Source organism: Erinaceus europaeus, chromosome 1 (assembly GCF_950295315.1).
Source record: "Erinaceus europaeus chromosome 1, mEriEur2.1, whole genome shotgun sequence".
NCBI lineage: Eukaryota > Metazoa > Chordata > Mammalia > Eulipotyphla > Erinaceidae > Erinaceus > Erinaceus europaeus.
The window spans coordinates 85,454,821-85,472,769 of NC_080162.1; positions in this window are offsets into that span (position 1 = coordinate 85,454,821).

Consider the following 17,949-nt stretch of genomic DNA (forward strand, 5'->3'; position numbering starts at 1 on the left):
AGGTCGGGGATCAAATCCTATCCTTGCTTTAGTCTATCTGTGCTTATATGCTGCAGTGGCAGAGTTGAATGGTTGTGAAAAAGACTGGATAGTTCAAGAAGCTAAAAATTTTTTGCTGTCTGGCTGTTTCAGAAAAGATTTCCAACCCTTGACTTGAAATATGGATTTTCATGCTTTTGCAATTTTGATACATAGCAGGCATGTTCATAGACTCTATTTGATTTTGCACATAATTAAGATTACATCATATGCATTGTCCTGAGACTTGACTTTTTCCCTCTTGATTATATGTCTTGGAGAACTTTCCATGGCAGCATATTATTTTATTGATTTATATTCTGTGGCTACATAGTAATCTATAACATAAAGCCCTTATAATTTATCACAGTTTTTTTTTTGTTGGTACTTCAATCAATTATCTCCACTAGTTTTATTGAATGACCTTTTTACTTCAGAATAATTTTAGGTTTACAGAAAAGTTGAAAAGATAATGCAGAGAATTTCTGTATACTTGCTTTCCAGGTTCCTCCTAAAATTTTTTAAAAAATATTTATTTCCCTTTTGTTGCCCTTGTTGCCTCCTAACATTTTATATTCTTTAAAAAAATTTCTTTGTAGGGCTGTGACTTTGCATGTGCTTTATTTATTTATTTTGTAGAGGGACACACACACAGACACAGACACACACACTGACAGAGGTACCATAGCAGTGGAGTTTCCTCTGGGGCTATAGCACCTTCTATGTGGTACTGAGGCTTGAGCCTGGGCTGTGTGTATGGCAAGGCACATACCCTACCTGGTAAGCTATGTCTCTGGCCTCTAATAATAAATATATGATATATATATATATATTTTTGCTCTAGGAAACGCCTCTGTACTATAGAATATTTTAAAATTATTAGTAGTAGTACATACAAAATACCTTCAAGTTATAAAAAGAAAGCAGTATAGGTTAAGTAATTGTTCTCTTTGAACTTCTATCCTAATTTCAGGGCTATTACCCCAACTCATGCTCAAACTCTGTTTGGCATTCAGACTTTCAGGGTATGCTAAATTTAGAAACACAGAGATGCTACTAGAAGTATCAATATACTACTGTTTTGAGGTTTGAAAAGACAGATGCTATCATAGCATACTTATTATTCTTCAGTACTTTTTCCTCTGCAAAGTTCTGAAACACAAATTCATCAATTGATGGCCTTGCATGGAGATTGGTCTCAGTTTCTTTATTTTATTTTATTTTATTTTTTTACTTGCTGCTTAGTTACTCCATAATATGAATACAATATAGTCTACTGAGTCATTTCCCTATTGATGATCATTTAGGTTTAAATTCCCCCTGCCCCAGATAGGAGTCTCCCATCAAATAATATCTTTTAGAAATCAATGCACCTACACAGACTTTTTATTTGAATTCTTGCTCATTGATCTGGAAACTGGGTGATCTTGCATATTTCCTTCTTTTTACTTTCTTTCTCTCTGTCTTCCTCTCTTCCTTCCTTCCTTCCTTCCTTTCTTCCATCCTTTCTTTTTTTCTTAGCCAGAGACTTATTCATAAGTAATTTTACCACTTTGGACTTGTGATAGGGGTTAGAAGATAGAGATAGGTAACCACAGGGCTGGGTGGTAGTACACCTAGTTGAGTGCACATGTTCCAATGTGCGAAGACCTGAGTTCAAGCCCCTGGTCCCTACCTATAGGGGGAAAGCTTTGAGAGTGTTTCCTTTTCTTCTTTATTTATTAAGTTCCACTTTTAAGTGAGATCATCTGACATTTGCTCTTCTTTTGTTGACTTATCTCACTTAACATAATGCTTTCAAGTTCATCCAGGATGAAGCAAAGGGGACAACTTCATTTTTGATAGCTGAGTATCAAATCCCATTGTGCTTGCATACTACAGCTTTCTTAGTTACACATCTGTTGTTAGCCATCTAGGTTATTTCCAAGACTGGACTATCACAAACTGTGCTGCTATGAACATGAGTGTACATAGATCTCTTTGGATGGGCATGCTTGCTATCTTAGGATATATCCCCAGGAGAGGAATTGCTGGGTTGTGGGGTAGGTCCATTTCTAGTGTTTTAAGAACTCTTCAGACTATTTTTCACAGAGATTGGATCAATTTGCATTCCTACCAGCAATGTAGAAAGCAGTATAGAGGGAGTTGGGCGGTAGGTAGCACAGCAGGTTAAGCACATGTGGCGCAAAGCACAAGGACCATAGTAAGGATCCCGATTTGAGCCCCTGGCTCCTCACCTGCAAGGGGATCTCTTCACAGGTGGTGAAGCAGGTCTGTAGGTGTCTATGTTTCTCTTCCCCATCTCCCTCCATTTCTCTGTCCTATCCAACAATACCGACATCAATAACAACAATAATAACTACAACAATAAAACAACAAGGGCAACAAAAGGGAATAAATAAATAAATAAACATTAAAAGGAAGCTTCTTTTCTTGGAGCCTATTGAAGTAAAAAAAAAGCAATGTAGAAAAAGGGTCCCTTTTTCTCCACATCCTCACCAATATTTGTTGTTACTGTCCTTTTTAATGTCTGACATTCTCACAGGTATAAAGTGGTATCTTACTGTTGTCTTTATTTGCATTTCTTTTTGAGATTACATTTTTATTTATTTAAAAATTTTTATTAGTGATTTAATCGTGATCAATAAAATTGTGGAATAAGAGGGGTACAATTCCATACAGTTCCCACCACCAAAATTCCATATCCCATCCCTTCCATTGGAAGCTTCCTTATTCTTTATCCCTCTGGGAGTATGGACCAAAGATCTTTATGGAGTGCAGAAGGTGGGAGGTCTGGCTTCTGTAATCTTTCTTTTTCTGAGCACTGCTCAGTTCTGATTTATGGTTCTTCTAGCGTTTGCCCTTCTTCCGTAGCCAGTCAACAGCATCAGGTTGAGCCTGATGTAAAGTTTCGAGACCTCCTTTGAATCTGGAGTGGTGGCAGTTGTTGACTATGTGGGTCATAGTCTGTCTGTAGCCGCAGGGGCAGTTCGGGTCGTCTCTGGCTCCCCAGCAATGGAACATAGCGGCGCACCGGCCCTAGCCTGTTTGATAGCGATTGAGGAGGACCCAATCATAACGTGCTAGGTCAAAGCCGGGTTGACGCTTGCAGGGGTCTGTGATGAGGTGTTTGTTCTTTACCTCAGCTGACTGCCAACTCTGTTTCCAAGAGTCTGGAACAGAGAAGTGCAGTGTAGGCATAGGGGACCAGATTGGGTGACGAAACGTTAAGCGTTGGACAGGGTGGGCGAAGATATCCGTGTATATTGGCAGGTCCGGTCGAGTGTAGACGTGGGAAATGAACTTAGATGATGCCGCATCCCGACGAATATCTGGCGGGGTGATGTTGCTAAGAACTGGCAGCCATGGAACCGGGGTGGAACGGATGGTTCCAGAAATTATCCTCATGGAGGAATATAATTTGGAATCGACCAAGTGGACATGGGGGCTACGGAACCATACTGGGGCACAGTATTCTGCAGTGGAATAGCATAATGCCAGAGATGATGATTGCAGTGTGGAAGTGCTCGCACCCCATGAGGAGCTGGCCAGTTTGCAATGATGTTATTCCTTGCGCCCACCTTTGCTGCAGTTTTTATGAGATGTTTGTGAAATGACAGAGTCTGATTGAGAGTAATGCTAAGATAGACTGGCTGAGCTTCATGCCGGGTTCTCGTATCGCCAAGCTGCACATTAAGCTCACGCGAGGCCGAGGCATGGTGTAGATGGAAAACAGATGATACTGTTTTTGCAGTGCTAGGGATTAGTCGCCATTTTTTACAGTAATCAGATATCAGAGACATGTCTTTTGTGAGTGTTTCCTCGAGGATGTCGAAGTTGGATGCCTGAGTTGCACAGCAGATGTCATTGGCATAGATGAACTTCCTTGAAGAAGTTTCTGGGAGGTCATTGATGTAAATATTAAATAGCGTAGGAGCCAGAACAGAGCCCTGGGGGAGGTCACTTGAGACAAGTCTCCATCTGCTAGACTTGTCACCCAGATGCACCTGGAATCTTCTGTTTTGGAGAAGAAACGATATAGTGTTGGCCACCCATGGAGGCAGGCATCTTGAGATCTTGACTAGGAGACCACGGTGCCAGACCATGTCATAGGCTGCTGTGAGATCAACAAAGACAGCACCCGTCTTTAAATTCTTCTGGAATCCATTTTCAATGTAAGTTGGGAGGGCCAGGGCTTGTTCGCAGGTAGATCTGGGCGGAAACCAGCTTGGGCGGGTGTTGTTTTCGACAGGTTATGTTGTTTTCAATGGGCTGGCTTCACGGGTGGGTAACAGACGACCAGGGACTCATGGTTGAGCTGTAGGCAGTATCTCTTTATTCATACAGGACGCAGCACAATCTAAGATGAGCTAAGCTAAACTCAAGGTACAGTACTGTAAAACTCACAATGCTGTCTTTATAAATACTTGCCAAGTAAGGTGGAAACAGGATGTGACATAGAGAGGGTGGAGAGAAAAGTGACTGGTGAAAATCAGAGTGTGACAAAGAGGGGGTGGAGCAGGCGAGAATCCTATCACTGAACCACAAATGCCCTGGAGGGAGGGTGGTACTTGTTAACAGTGGTTATGCAAATAGAATGAAGTGGTTATGTAAATAGAATAGTGTTAAGCAGGGGGGATTTAAACCAAATGAAACAGAAGGGGTCTCATGCATACCAACAGGCAGGTGATAGGAATTTCTCTGTAAGAGGAGAAATAAATGACAGAAGCAGCCTCTCAAGGAGTTTGTAACACATGGAGAGGAGAGAAATTGGTCTATAGCTGGTGGCCAGTGTTGGGTCTTTCTTTGGTTTCAAAACCGCTATAATCTTCACACAACGCCAAACTTTGGGCATAGACTCAGATTCCAAGATGTGGGACAGGAATGAAGCGAGCCACTTCTTTGCTGCGGGACCCAGGTTAAGAATGAGTTCTGGGGTGATGTTATCATAGCCAGCAGCTGTTCCCAGTTTAACCCTCTTCAAAGCGTCTTCCAGTTCAGACAGTGTAAAGGGAGAGAGTTTTGGAGATGGACAAGATAACCGGAAGTGGGATGACCACTCATGGGAAATTTCTCTTTTCCAGACTGGGTCGATCTTAGCACGTCCAACTTGAGTTAGGTGACTGGCCACTGAGTTTGGAGATACAGGAGGATGGGAGACGGGAGGGAGTTGGCTACCGGCACCCAGACTGTGAAGAAGCTTCCAGGCCTTCCTACTTGAGTGGGTGAAGTTCAGACTTTCCGTGAGTTGTTGCCAGCGGGCTTGATGTGCTGCATCCAGGGAGGCAATGAGATGGTCAGCCACATCTGGGTTGCCTGACTCATCATACTGCTTTAGTAGTTGCTCGCATTCAGCATCATGACAAGGCGTATAGTTAGCACGTCTCCCACGAGGAATGGCTTGGGAAGATGCTTTGAAGATGGCTTGGCGGAAGCACCTGTAGGAATCTTCAGAGGGGATAGAGTTAATTGGAATTGCAGGAATAGATTTGTTGGTAAGATCACTGAACAGACGCCAGTTTGCTTTCCAAAAGTTTCATCTTAGTTTCTCTGAGCACAGAATCAGTGGGAGCTGGAGACCAATGTGGATGATAGCTGGGCGGTGATGACTGTGCGGGAAGATCTTGAGAACTTGTCTCATAGTGGGAAAGGCTTGGCCTTTGACTGAGCTAATCCAGCACAGGTCGGGTGACGAGTCTTTATTCCATCTAGCACTGTGAAAAGAGCCTGGCTGTTTGGGATCGTATAATAGGGAGAGGTCATTCGCTGAAGCCCAGTCAGCTAAGATAGAGCCGTCAGCACGAGTGGAGGAATATCCCCAGTCTTGGTGATGACTATTAAAGTCTCCAACGTAAACGGCTGGGTGATTCGGGCTAGGCAGGACCTCATTATCCCATGAGGCACTGGGAGGCTTATATACGTTGATGATCTGAATAGTTCCAATAGTAATGGAGTCGTAGAAGGTCGGAGAAGCCATATGGTAAACGTCCACAAGATACGATTTGGCGTAGATGGCTCGGCCGTGTTTAGGATGGAGATTATAGCATATTAAATCGAATCCACTGATGGTGAATCGAGCAGCTTCATCGACTGCTATATGTGTTTCTCGTAGGCAAATAACATCTGCCTGATGCTGTATCGCCAATTGACCAATAAGAACGCGTTTGGCAAAGGACAGCCCCTCAACATTAAGTTGGAGGACTCGAAGAGCAGGACCAACAGCTTGAAAGCTGTCAGGAGCTGCTTGTTGCTGGCTTTGAAAGTGACTGGGATCCATGTGGATTCAGTCGGCTAGGAAGGATCGTCAGTTTCCCCAATGAATGGGTACTCATGGGATGCACCATGGGAAGGTAAGGTCGATCCAATGCATGATTTATGGTGATGCTGGGAATTGAACCTGGGAGTTCAGAGCCTCAGGCATGAAAGTCATTTGCGTAACTATTAAGCTGTCTTCACAGCCCAATTTACATTTCTCTGACAATCAGTGACTTGAATTTTATTTTATTTTATTTTATTTTTTGTCTGTTGGTATTTTGGATCTTTGGTGAAGATTCTGCCTATATCAGGAGCAGGGTGGTAGCACAGCGGGTTAAGCACAGGTGGCGCAAAGCTTAAGGACCAGTGTGAGGATCCCGGTTCAAGCAACTCCCCACCTGCAGGGGAGTCACTTCACAGGCAATGAAGCAGGTCTGTAGGTGTCTTTCTCTCTTCCTCTCTGTCTTCCCCTACTCTCTCCATTTCTCTCTGTCCTATCCACCAACGATGATATCAGTAACAACAAAGCTACAACAATAATAAAAACAACAAGGGCAACAAAAAGGAAATAAATAAATAAATATTTTTAAAAAAGATTCTGCCTATATCCTTTCCTCATTTTTGAATTGTTGAGTTTGGCAGGCTCTTTATCGCCCTTTGATGTGTGGTCAATGCTTTACTTCTTTTTTTTTTCTTTACTGATTTAATAATGATTGATAAAATTGTAGGATAAGAGTGGTACAATTTCTATCACCAGAATTCCATATTCCATCCCCTCCACTGGAAGCTTTCCTATTCTTTATACCTCTGGGAGTATGGACCCAGGATCATTATGAGTTACAGAAGGTGGAATATCTAGCTTCTGTAATTGCTTCTTTGCTGGACATGGGCATTGACAGGTTTATCCCAACTCCCACCCTATTTCTGTCTTTCCCTAGTGGGGTAGAGCTTTTGTGAGGTGGGGTTCCAGGACACCACCTTTGGTGAGGTCATATGCCCAGGGAAGCCAGGTTGGTGTCATGGTAGCATCTGTAACTTGGTGGCTGAAAAGCATGAAGATATAAAGTAGAACAATTTGTTTAATAAATCAGGAACCTAAAGGAAAGAATAGAGCAGACGGGATTTGAGGTCTCCATTTGGGAAAAAGCTAGGAAGTCTATTTTAGATATAGTCCAAGTGGCCCATGACTTTATCAATTTTTGTCTGAGCATGACAGCTAACATGCAGGTGGGCTAAAGGTATTGTCTGGGGGGAGATGGTAGTCCTTGCCTTGTAATAAAGCTCACTGCATAGTGTTGTTGAAAGAACTGAGTGCAAAAATTACCTGTGGAGTGTATAGCACAGTGGACAGGGTGCCAGAAATATACAGCAAATGCCAGTGTGATTTTAATGCTCCATTTCCCCATTCTTCCTTCAGGAAGAGTCCCAATTCAGTCAGTCAGCCTGGCTCAGTGTTGTCTTCAACATCATCTGCTTTTCACAGAAGCCTGGTGCAACATCCTCCAAGGCTGGGAGAGGGGTAGCCTCAATGACCTCAGAGCACCCAGTGCTTACCTTCAGCATAGCTCCTATCTCCCTGGCGGCAGTTGTGGTTTTCTTGTTTGTGTAAGGTTTGAGCCCCTCTGCAGTTGCTTCTGTCCTTGGTCTTCTGTGTGTCCAGGGGCCATGTACAGAGTTTGACACAGAATCAGATCCTTAGTGAGTGCTTGCTCATAGACAGAAAAGAGAAACAGTACTTGTAAGATCCTGAACAGTGAAGGCTATCTCACTGAATGTCCTGTCCTATAACCTGATCTGTGACAAGACTTAGGAGGCCTGTCATACCTCTGACCTGACAAATACCATGTTGGTTTGGGGCTGTCTCTATCCTGGATCCCCCTCAGCCCAACCCTGTGTGGTAGAGCCACATTTGCATACTGCTGCTATGATCAAGTTAAAAGAATAGTGGAAATGAAAGGAGCCAAAAGCCAGGTCTCTTGGGCAATTTCTCTGGTAATGCAGGAGCAGAATTATCAAAGGAGTGATTGACAAATTAGAAGCACTTTGCACCTAATTTTAATGCATTTGACTCCTTGAGAGGAGGAATATGTTAAACTTAAAATTATTCACCTTGTGGTAGCTTCTGTCTTTCAAATCAAAATCAATCTTCACGTGGGGCACTAAATCTTAAGGAAACAAATTGCTTTCTATGGTACATTGCACTCTCTAAATGGCTTTATTTGGAGGGCCAGCTGAGCAAGTTAATTTCAGCAGCACAGCTGGCTGGCGATTGTGGAGTAGGCACTCTTGGATGCCATTGGAGAGAGCCTTGTCTGGTGCTCATTAACTACTCTTGGATTAAAGAAACAGAGAGTAATTGGCACATGTACTGGACCATGGGGTAGAAATTAAAATAGAGCTTTAAGACCCAAGTTGGTGTGTAGATAGTCAAGGTTGTGAACTTGGCCTTTGGAGCATCCCTGTCTCTCCTTCATGCCTCCTGTGTTTGATAACTTTCAGAGCTCAGGACCAGAGTATCCCTCTTGTCAATCACCATGGCAATTTATGCTCTGGAAAGTAACACAGAGACTCATTCACATGGAAGTAATAATAACTGATAACAGTTTCCAAGTCTAGTTTTTCAAATCTCAAATAGAATTATAGTATCAAAAGAAGTTGTGGTCAGAGGAGTTGAAATCAAATTTGGAGATCTTAGGGCAGGTATTGGTGAGTATGGACTTGTTGCTACAAGTAGTCTATGTTTTTTGCCTACTCTAATATATATATATATGTTTTTGAGCTGGGTAAAATTTTGGGAGTCTTTCTAGTCGAGTTTCCCATAGAAAGCAGAAATTCTGGGGCTAGGGATGTGGCTCCACAGTTAGAGCACATGCCTTGTCATGTACCAGGCTCTGGGTTTGACATCCAGCACCACATGGGAGCATCATTGTCAGTTTAAGAACATTCCATGGGTGGTGGCGTAGTGCTTTTGTCTCTCCTCTTGTCTTTAAACTTCTCAAAATATAGAATAAAAATTGGCTGGGGAGGCAGCTCTTTAGTATTTGTGCGTATACAAGGTTCTGGGTTTATTGCACAGCACTGCATAAAGAAAAGGCATAAATTTCATTATAGGATGCTTCAATAGGCTGTTTCCTATTCTCTGTGAAGGCTTTTAAGGTTGGAGAGCTCCCTGCATTATAAGGCAGGTCACCATACCATTGTTGGGAAGTAGTTATTTATTTATTGATTGTTTAATTGAACCTTCCACTTTCAGGGGCCATTTTCTTTTTCTTTTTTTGGGGGGATAGAGACAGAAAAAAATTGCGATAGAAGAAGGAGATAGAGGGAGAGGGAAAGACACCTGCAGCACTGCTTTGCCAGAGTTATTGTGTGCACTCTACTGGGTGTGCTACCACCTGGACCCTGGAAGGTAATTTCTTATTTTTGGGGGGAGGGGACTTTTTTTTTTTTTTTTTTTAAATATTTATTTTATTTATTTATTCCCTTTTGTTGCCCTTGTTGTTTTATTGTTGTAGTTATTATTGTTGTTGTCGTTGTTGGATAGGACAGAGAGAAATGGAGAGAGGAGGGGAAGACAGAGAGGGGGAGAGAAAGACAGACACCTGCAGACCTGCTTCACCGCCTGTGAAGCGACTCCCCTGCAGGTGGGGAGCCGGGGTTCGAACCGGGATCCTTCTGCCGGTCCTTGTGCTTTGCGCCACCTGCGCTTAACCCGGGGAGGGGACTTTTTTATTTCAGTTAGAAAAGGAGGGAGGATAAGATAAGATACTATATCACAGGAGCTTCCACCAGTGCTAGGTTATCCCCATGTGATGCCAGCACTTCAACTAGGTCAGTGGTATGGCAGGGTATGCTCCTTTAAGGTGAGCCATCTCTCATTTCTATTGTTGGGCAGATTTTTTTTTTTTTTTTTTTTTTTTTACAGAGCACTGCTCAGCTCTGGTTTATGGTGGTTCAGGGGATTGAACTTGGGACATCAGAGCCTCAGGCATGAGAGTCTGTATGCGTAACTGTTATGCTATCTCCGCCACCCTCTTGGGTAGTTTTAATTTAAGAGTTTTTAGCTAAAATTGCTCTCTCTGAAACTTCAACCCATTAGATCTACTTCTGCACTCTAGATTAAATGTCTTCTTTGTGACAGCCCTTCACATGTTTAAGAGTAATTCCAAGGGCCCCTACTTCACCCCTTACTTGTCATCTCCTCTACTTGGGCTAAATACTCCCTATTCCTCCAGCTGTCTCCCTCATGACACATTTCCCAGCTATCTCTGATTCCTGGCCATTTATTTTTTAGGACACATTCCCGTTTGTTCACATCCCTCTTGAAATGTGGCAAATGTAATTTCTCTAGCTGTAGCCTGGCTCTGGGGGAGATTATCTCTTATCCACAAAGCTCTGAAGCTGAGCAAGCCCATTTCCAGAGCTGTGCAGAAAGGCTTTCACTGTCTCCTAGGCAGGGCTGTGTCCTTAGACCAGTTACATTTGATTTGGTCTATTCTGGTCATCATTCACTGCCATTCTGTGTGTCTGCTTTCCCTCTCAGCAATTTGCCATTTTCACATTTGATGAGCTTTCTTCCTGTCAGTCTCTCTGATAAGATATGAATGGCCATTAAGGATAATTTGCTCCGAAGCAAGAGTTGATGGCAGTGGCTGCTGAAACTGAAGAAAGAAAATGTCTTCTTTTAAAGGTCACACATATTTATCGAACACATAAATACAGAGAAACTCATAATTATCTGTAGAAAGTCGTTTTATGTATGTCCTTTCATAACATATTTAGCCAATATACATACATATTTATTTTTTCTTTTTCACTTAGAAACATCTTATGTTATTATAGATTTTTAAAAAGATCATTTAAAAAGATTTATTTATTTATTATTATTTTTGAGAGAGATATAGATAGACACACAGACTAGAGCATTGTTCCTGCATATGTGGTACCAGAGTTTGAATTCTAGGTCTTACACACATTAAGTCCTGTGCTGCCTCTCTAAACTCTTCACACCATTTTTCAAATGATTTATTGTTTATTGGATAGAGATACAGAGAAATTAGGATGTGTCGTTTTTGCTGGGATGGCTTCGCACAGGCGGGAGACAGAGATGACCAGAGACTCATGGCTGAGCTGAGAAAGGAGTTCAATCTTTATTCACGAGCAGGGATGCAGTCCAAAAAACTAATCTCTTCTAATCACAACACAATTCTCCTGTCTTGCATCTCTCTCCTACCTCCCTCCTGAGTCGGAAGAGTCAGGAACAAAGGAAATACATATGATAGGGGGTGGGAAGAAGAAAGAAGCATGAATCAGCGATGACTAAACCAAATGTCCCAGAGGTGGGGGGGGGGAGACCAAACCAATATCCCGGAGGCAGGGGGTGCCCAGCCAACAGTGGATGTGCAAACAGAACACATAGCAAGCAACACAAGCAAACCCATTGTGATGATAAAATCAGAAGGCTTCACAAGCAGAATCCAGAAGTATACCAACAAGGATGGAAGGGGAAGGTAGATGAGCAAGAGCGAGAGCAAGAGCGGGGGAGAGGGAGAGAGAGAGAGAGAGAGGGAGGGAGAGAGGGAGAGGGAGAGGGGGAGAGGGAGTGAGGGGGAGAGGGGTTGAGGGGGAGAGGGGGCGAGGGGGAGAGGGGGAGAGGGAGAGAGGGGGAGAGGGGGAGGGAGAGAGAGACTCCCACAGCATGACTTCATCACTTAGGAAGCTTTCAAGTCTGGGGTCTTGAACCTGGCTCTTAGCATATTGTAATGTTTGTGCTCAACTGGGTGCATCACTGCCCAAACCCTATAGCATCATTTTTATGTTCCCAGTATGTGAGTATACTCAAGTTCAATAAATCCCCTATTGTATGGACATTCAGATTCTTTTCTGTTTTTTCTTCTTGTGAACTGTACTGCTAGGTTTTTGCATTCATCTCCAATTCTTAGAAACATTTGCTGAAGGCAATGGATAGGAGAACTTTTGGTATTTGCAGCCAGATTGCACTTCAGAAAGACTATGCCATTTCAGAGCCACTATTTACATTTCAAAAAGCAGGGAAAAAAAACTACATGCTTAACTTAAAATGCTTGTTTTAATTATCTTTTTTTACTTTAATTACTATAGAATATAATTATTTTAGGCTGCCGTTTTAAAGGGAAAAAAGCTTATGGGGGTTTCATTAACTGACATTTGAGTTAAATATTAAATTCACAATGAAATGAAAGTATTTTAAAGTTCAGGCCTCTGGTCTTGAGGAAGAGTCACTGGAGAAACACACACACACACACACACACACACACACACACACACACACACACACACACACACACAGAACCTTTGGCCAATTTTACTTAACACAGGTACTGATTTCTGGCTGTATTTGTAGTAGAATCAACTTGGATAGCTTTTGAATTCTTGAGATATAGCATAGCTAAGTAGATCTTTCAAACTGGAACCTGATTTTTAAATAATTATTTTTGCAAAAGATAATGGAATACACTGATTCCAACTAAATTTAGTAGGTCCAATCTCTCAAAGAATGAATATAAGGCAATCAGACAGCTGCTGACTGTCAAAGGAACTGATGTTTCTCAAGTTCCAAAGCAAGTTGCTAAAATGTAAATCACTTCCTTACACATACACAAAACTATAGAATTCCATGGGGGAAACAAATCTTTATTTTAGTCATAAAACTCAGAAGATGTTTCTAATTTGTTTTCCATCTGACCAGAGGCACTGTATAGCAGCCAAAATTGAAGCTGATTTCATATAACAGAAACCTGACTACAGTGATTTCACCAAGCTGGAGTTCATTTCTTTCGCATAACAAGACATCCAGAGCCAGTGCAGCTGCTTGAGTAGGCTGCCAAGAACACAGACATCACCTAGCTGTTTAGTGCACCATGTTTGTTATGAAAATTTTATCATGTAAGTTGTAAGATACCAGGAAGATAGGGGAAAACAAATGTTGTGTGCATACTGACTGGGTTACTTTAAATCAGGAACATAACAATCTGTTTCCACTCATCTTGTTGATTCCCACAGGGATTTATGTGGCCACCGCCTAGCTGCAAGGGAGTTTGAAATATAGAATACGAGTATGGCTGATTTTAATTGTGTGGATCCACTTATACATGGATTTTCTTTCAGATAGATGATGTAAACTCATGGTATTGTTAAATATGGTGTAGAATACTAGAAACTTATTTTCTTTTTTAAAGATTTTAAAAATAATGTCTTATTTCTCCTAACTTTATTTTAAGAATGCATTCTACGATACTTGCAGTATTCAGAATATATGCTAATTGACTTTATGTTACTGATAAGCCTACTAGTCAGTAGCACTCTACAAGTAGTTAAGTGTAGGGTGAGTTAATAGCTGTTGTGAACTTTTTGCTGATCGAGGGAGGTGAGAGAGTTGAGAGAGTCAGTGCTTCCCAAGCCCTGTATTGATCAAGAGTCAACTGTGTTTCCAAATCAAGGTTATGAGGAAGAAAGAGGAGAATGTGTGGAGAAAGTATTAGCCTGTGGATTTAAGGTTTTAATTTCCTAGGTTTTCATTTTAGCTCTACCACTTGGAGGTGCTGCAAATGTGCAACAGGCACCTTACATCTTTGGCCTTTGTTGCATCAACTGTGCTTTGATGAGGTTGAACGAAATGATCTCCAAGGGCAATAGTGTCTTGGAATTGGTTCTTACTGACGCAGGGGGGCTCACTGTGTCTTCTTAGCTATGAGTCCAGTGGCATCTTATTGGTAACTCAAAATTGTGTTTATACCACAGGAACTGGAAGATGCTGTCAATCAGGGCTTTTCTTTTCTTTCTTTTTTAATTTATTTATAAAATGGAAATATTGAGAAGACCATAAGAGGGGTACAATTCCACACAGTTCCCACCACCAGAACTCTGTCCCATCCCCTCCCTTGAAAGGTTTCCTATTCTTTATCCCTCTGGAAATATGGACCCAGGATCAGGGCTTTTCTTTTTTTTTTTTTTTTCTTTCTTTTCTTTCTTTCTTTCTTTCTTTCTTTCTTTCTTTCTTCCCTTTTTTTCTTGGGATTTTGCTTTTTTTTTTTTTTTAAGTTTTTTTATTTTTAAAAAGGGGACATTGACAAAACCATAGGATAAGAGGGGTACAACTCCACACAATTCCCACCACCAGAACTCTGTATCTCATCCCCTCCCATAATAGCTTTTCTATTTATCCCTCTGGGAGTATGGACCCAAGGTCATTATGTGGTGCAGAAGGTGGAAGGTCTGGCTCCTGTAATTGCTTCCCTGCTGAACATGGGCGTTGACAGGTTGATCCATCCGGCTCAGGGCTTTTCTATCCACCTCTCCCCAAATAACTTGCTCAACAATTAGCATTGTATAAAAGGCCTTCCACTGTAGTTTCTGAATATATCACTTTAGTTCTATAAATCAGTTTCAAAGAGCATTGAGACTTTAGCTCAGTGAGCCCTCTGCTTCACTTCTTCACTTGTTGATTCTGTTTCTATGGATTCCGCTCACAGCATCTCTCCTACTTAGTCCTTTATTTCTGATCTCTCTCCCTTAACCCCTCTCAGGAGCTCTTTCTTTCAGTAACCATGTCGTGAAATTTAGAGGCAAACCTATTTATTGTGACTAAAGACCAGACAGTTGTGTTTCTGATTCTAAAATGAGATTGACAATTTTATTTTTCAATATGAATATATCTTTTTTGTGGCTTGTGTTTTCTTTCTTTTAAAAAATTTTTTATTTATAAAAAGGAAACATTGCCCTCAACTTGGATCAACAATTGTAGGGATTGTTCCATCCTCTGAAGGGAGGATGGACAACATACTTTATGCTACATCTGAGGAAGATGGGTCGATATTGGGGCAGCATGGAATGTTCCTACTCATGACCACAGAATGTGAGCTCAGATCTAGAGGGATGCAGAGATAACATAGGCTCCTAAGCTAATTCCTTTTTTATAAAAATTTAAAAATAATAAAAAACAATAAAATTTTAAAAAAAGGAAACATTGACTAAACCATAGGATAAGAGGGTACACCAACTTCACACAATTCCCACTGCCAGAACTCTGTATCCCAATGCCTCCCTGGTAGCTTTCCTATTCTTTAATCCTCTGGGAGTATGTACCTAAGATCATTGTGGGAGGCAGAAGGTTGAAGGTCTGGCTTCTGTAATTGCTTCCCTGATGAACATGAGCATTGATATGTTGATCCATACTCCCAGCCTGTCTCTCTTTCCCTAGTGGGGAAGGGCTCTGGGGAAGAGGAGCTCCAGGACATATTGGTGGCGTTGTCTGCCCTAGGAAGTCTGGTCGGCATCGTGCTAGCATCTGGAACCTGGTGGTTGAAAAGAGAGTTAACCTACAAAGCCAAACAAATTGTTGACCAATCATGGACCTAAAGGCTGGAATAGTGCAGATGAAGAGTTGGGGGGTCCTCCATTTTGTAGGTAGCTAGTAGGCATATTTTAGTTATATTCCAAAAGGCCTGTGGCTATACTAGTGTTTTTTCTTTCTTTTTTTCTTTAGAGCCTGAAATCTGATATGCAGGTGGATGCTAATTATTTGGGGAGATGTCATGGCTGACAGAAGGACCAGAAAGCTGGATCAGGGAAGAGAGTAGCTCCCAAGTATGGGAAAGGTATATAATATTGTTGACTATAAACTCCATCAATTTGATGTGATCTGGGGCCCATATTCAGCTTAGGAGCCTATGTGACCTCTGTATCTCTGTAGATCTGAGCTCACCTTCTGTGGTCATAAGTAGGAATGTTCCAAGCTGCCCCAATATCAGGACTCATCTTCCTTAGGTGTAGCATAGAGTATATTGTCCAGCCTCCCTTCAGAGGATGGAACATTCTCCACCATTGTTGATCCAATCTGAGGGCAAGGTCCTATAGGGGCCCACAAAGGGGCCTATTGTGTTGTTCCTGATAGGAATGACTGGTAACAATGGAGAGAGGGATTTATTTGAGGTCTAGGCCCATCATGTCTGTTTGGGAAATCTTGGGACTCCCTGATTAGGGCCTCAGATGATGGGGTAGCCTGATAGTGACTAAAAAGTCATTGTTAAAATATGCCAGTCTCTTGACCTTATTCAGCTTTTGCAGTCCTTTCTTTGATGAGGTTAGCTTTGGAGTGAGTGAGAGAACTGTATTAGGAAGTAGGTGAGGAGGGTATCTAAGTCTAAGTAGACACTATTTCATTATGAACTTTATACTGGCTCACTACAGACTATTGTGTATTTTTGCTTTCAGGTATATATTCTTTGCCCTAATTTATGGATACATGTGAACATATGCTCTATCTTATGGGACCTGGTCTATATCCAGGTTTTGGGATTTTGTTAGGAAGTGAACCTCCTGGAATGGAATTTGAGAATACTATGAAAGGAAAGGTCTCACCTGAGTAATGAGGGTGAAGGGCTAACATTCCATGCCTGATGTCTCTGGACACAGTCTGAAGTGAAGCATGCTGAGGTGGTACTCATTGCATTGATTAGGTTGGGATCGGTGGATTCAATATCATTTGGTATGAATTGAGAGAAGCATGCAGGAAAGTGAGCCCCACCCTAGAGGTTCCAGGACTAGGAGACATATAGGCTCTATAAAGGAAGTAGGAGGTTCCTGCTCTCTTAGGGTTTCAGAAGACAATAGTTATTGCTATAATCACATTATTTGGCAATTGGGTTAACTTTGAAAATCCCTTTGTTAAGATTTATTGTATCATACACAACATCACCATAATTTATGTCCTTTGTCATTATTTGTATACAGCTGTGCTACCAGTTGCTTCTGTTCTCCCTGGTCTAAGCTTTTAAGAGAGTCAACATATCAAAGACTCAGCCTATGTATTAAAAAGACTCGGTATGTGACTTAAAAAGCTTGAGACATTCAATCAATTTCCTCCTCTCATATTAATTAAATAGTGATTTATATGACTCCAAATTGATAGGAGTGTACATAACCACCATTCCCACCACCAAAAGACTGTGTTCCCCCCCCCTCTGTGAAACTGAACATCTACCTTCACCCTCCTCCCAGGGTTTTTACTTTGGTGCCCAACTAATATGAATATATTTTTGTTGTTGTTGTTATTGTTGTCTCTGGAGTTTCATCACTCTGGGCTGACTTTTTCAAGTAGGATGAAGTGGTGTGTGTGTGTGTGTGTGTGGGTGGGGGTGGAAGGGAGGCAGAGGGAGAGACAAATAGACAGACAGACACACTATAATACCAAAGCTTCCCCATGTGGTTTACCAAGACTTGAACTTGAGCCACATACATGCATGGCAAAGCAGGCTCCCTCCCACAACTATCTTGCAGGCATCTAATTTCAGTCTTTAAAAACCAACCCTACTCCTTTCTTTCCATGATTATGCCTAACATTAATTTCTTTTTTTATTTCTATTTTTAAATTTTATTTATAAAAAGGAAACACTGACAAAAACTATAGGATAAGAGGGGTACAACTCCACATAATTCCCACCACCAGAAGTTCCTATTCCATCTCCTCCCCTGATAGCTTTCCTATTATTTATCCCATTTATCCCTCTGGGATTATGGACTCAGGATCATTATGGGGTGCAGAAGGTGGAAGATCTGGCTTCTGTAATTGCTTCCCCATTGAACATGGGCATTGTATGGTCAATCCATACTCCCAGCCTGTCTCTTTCTTTCCCTAGT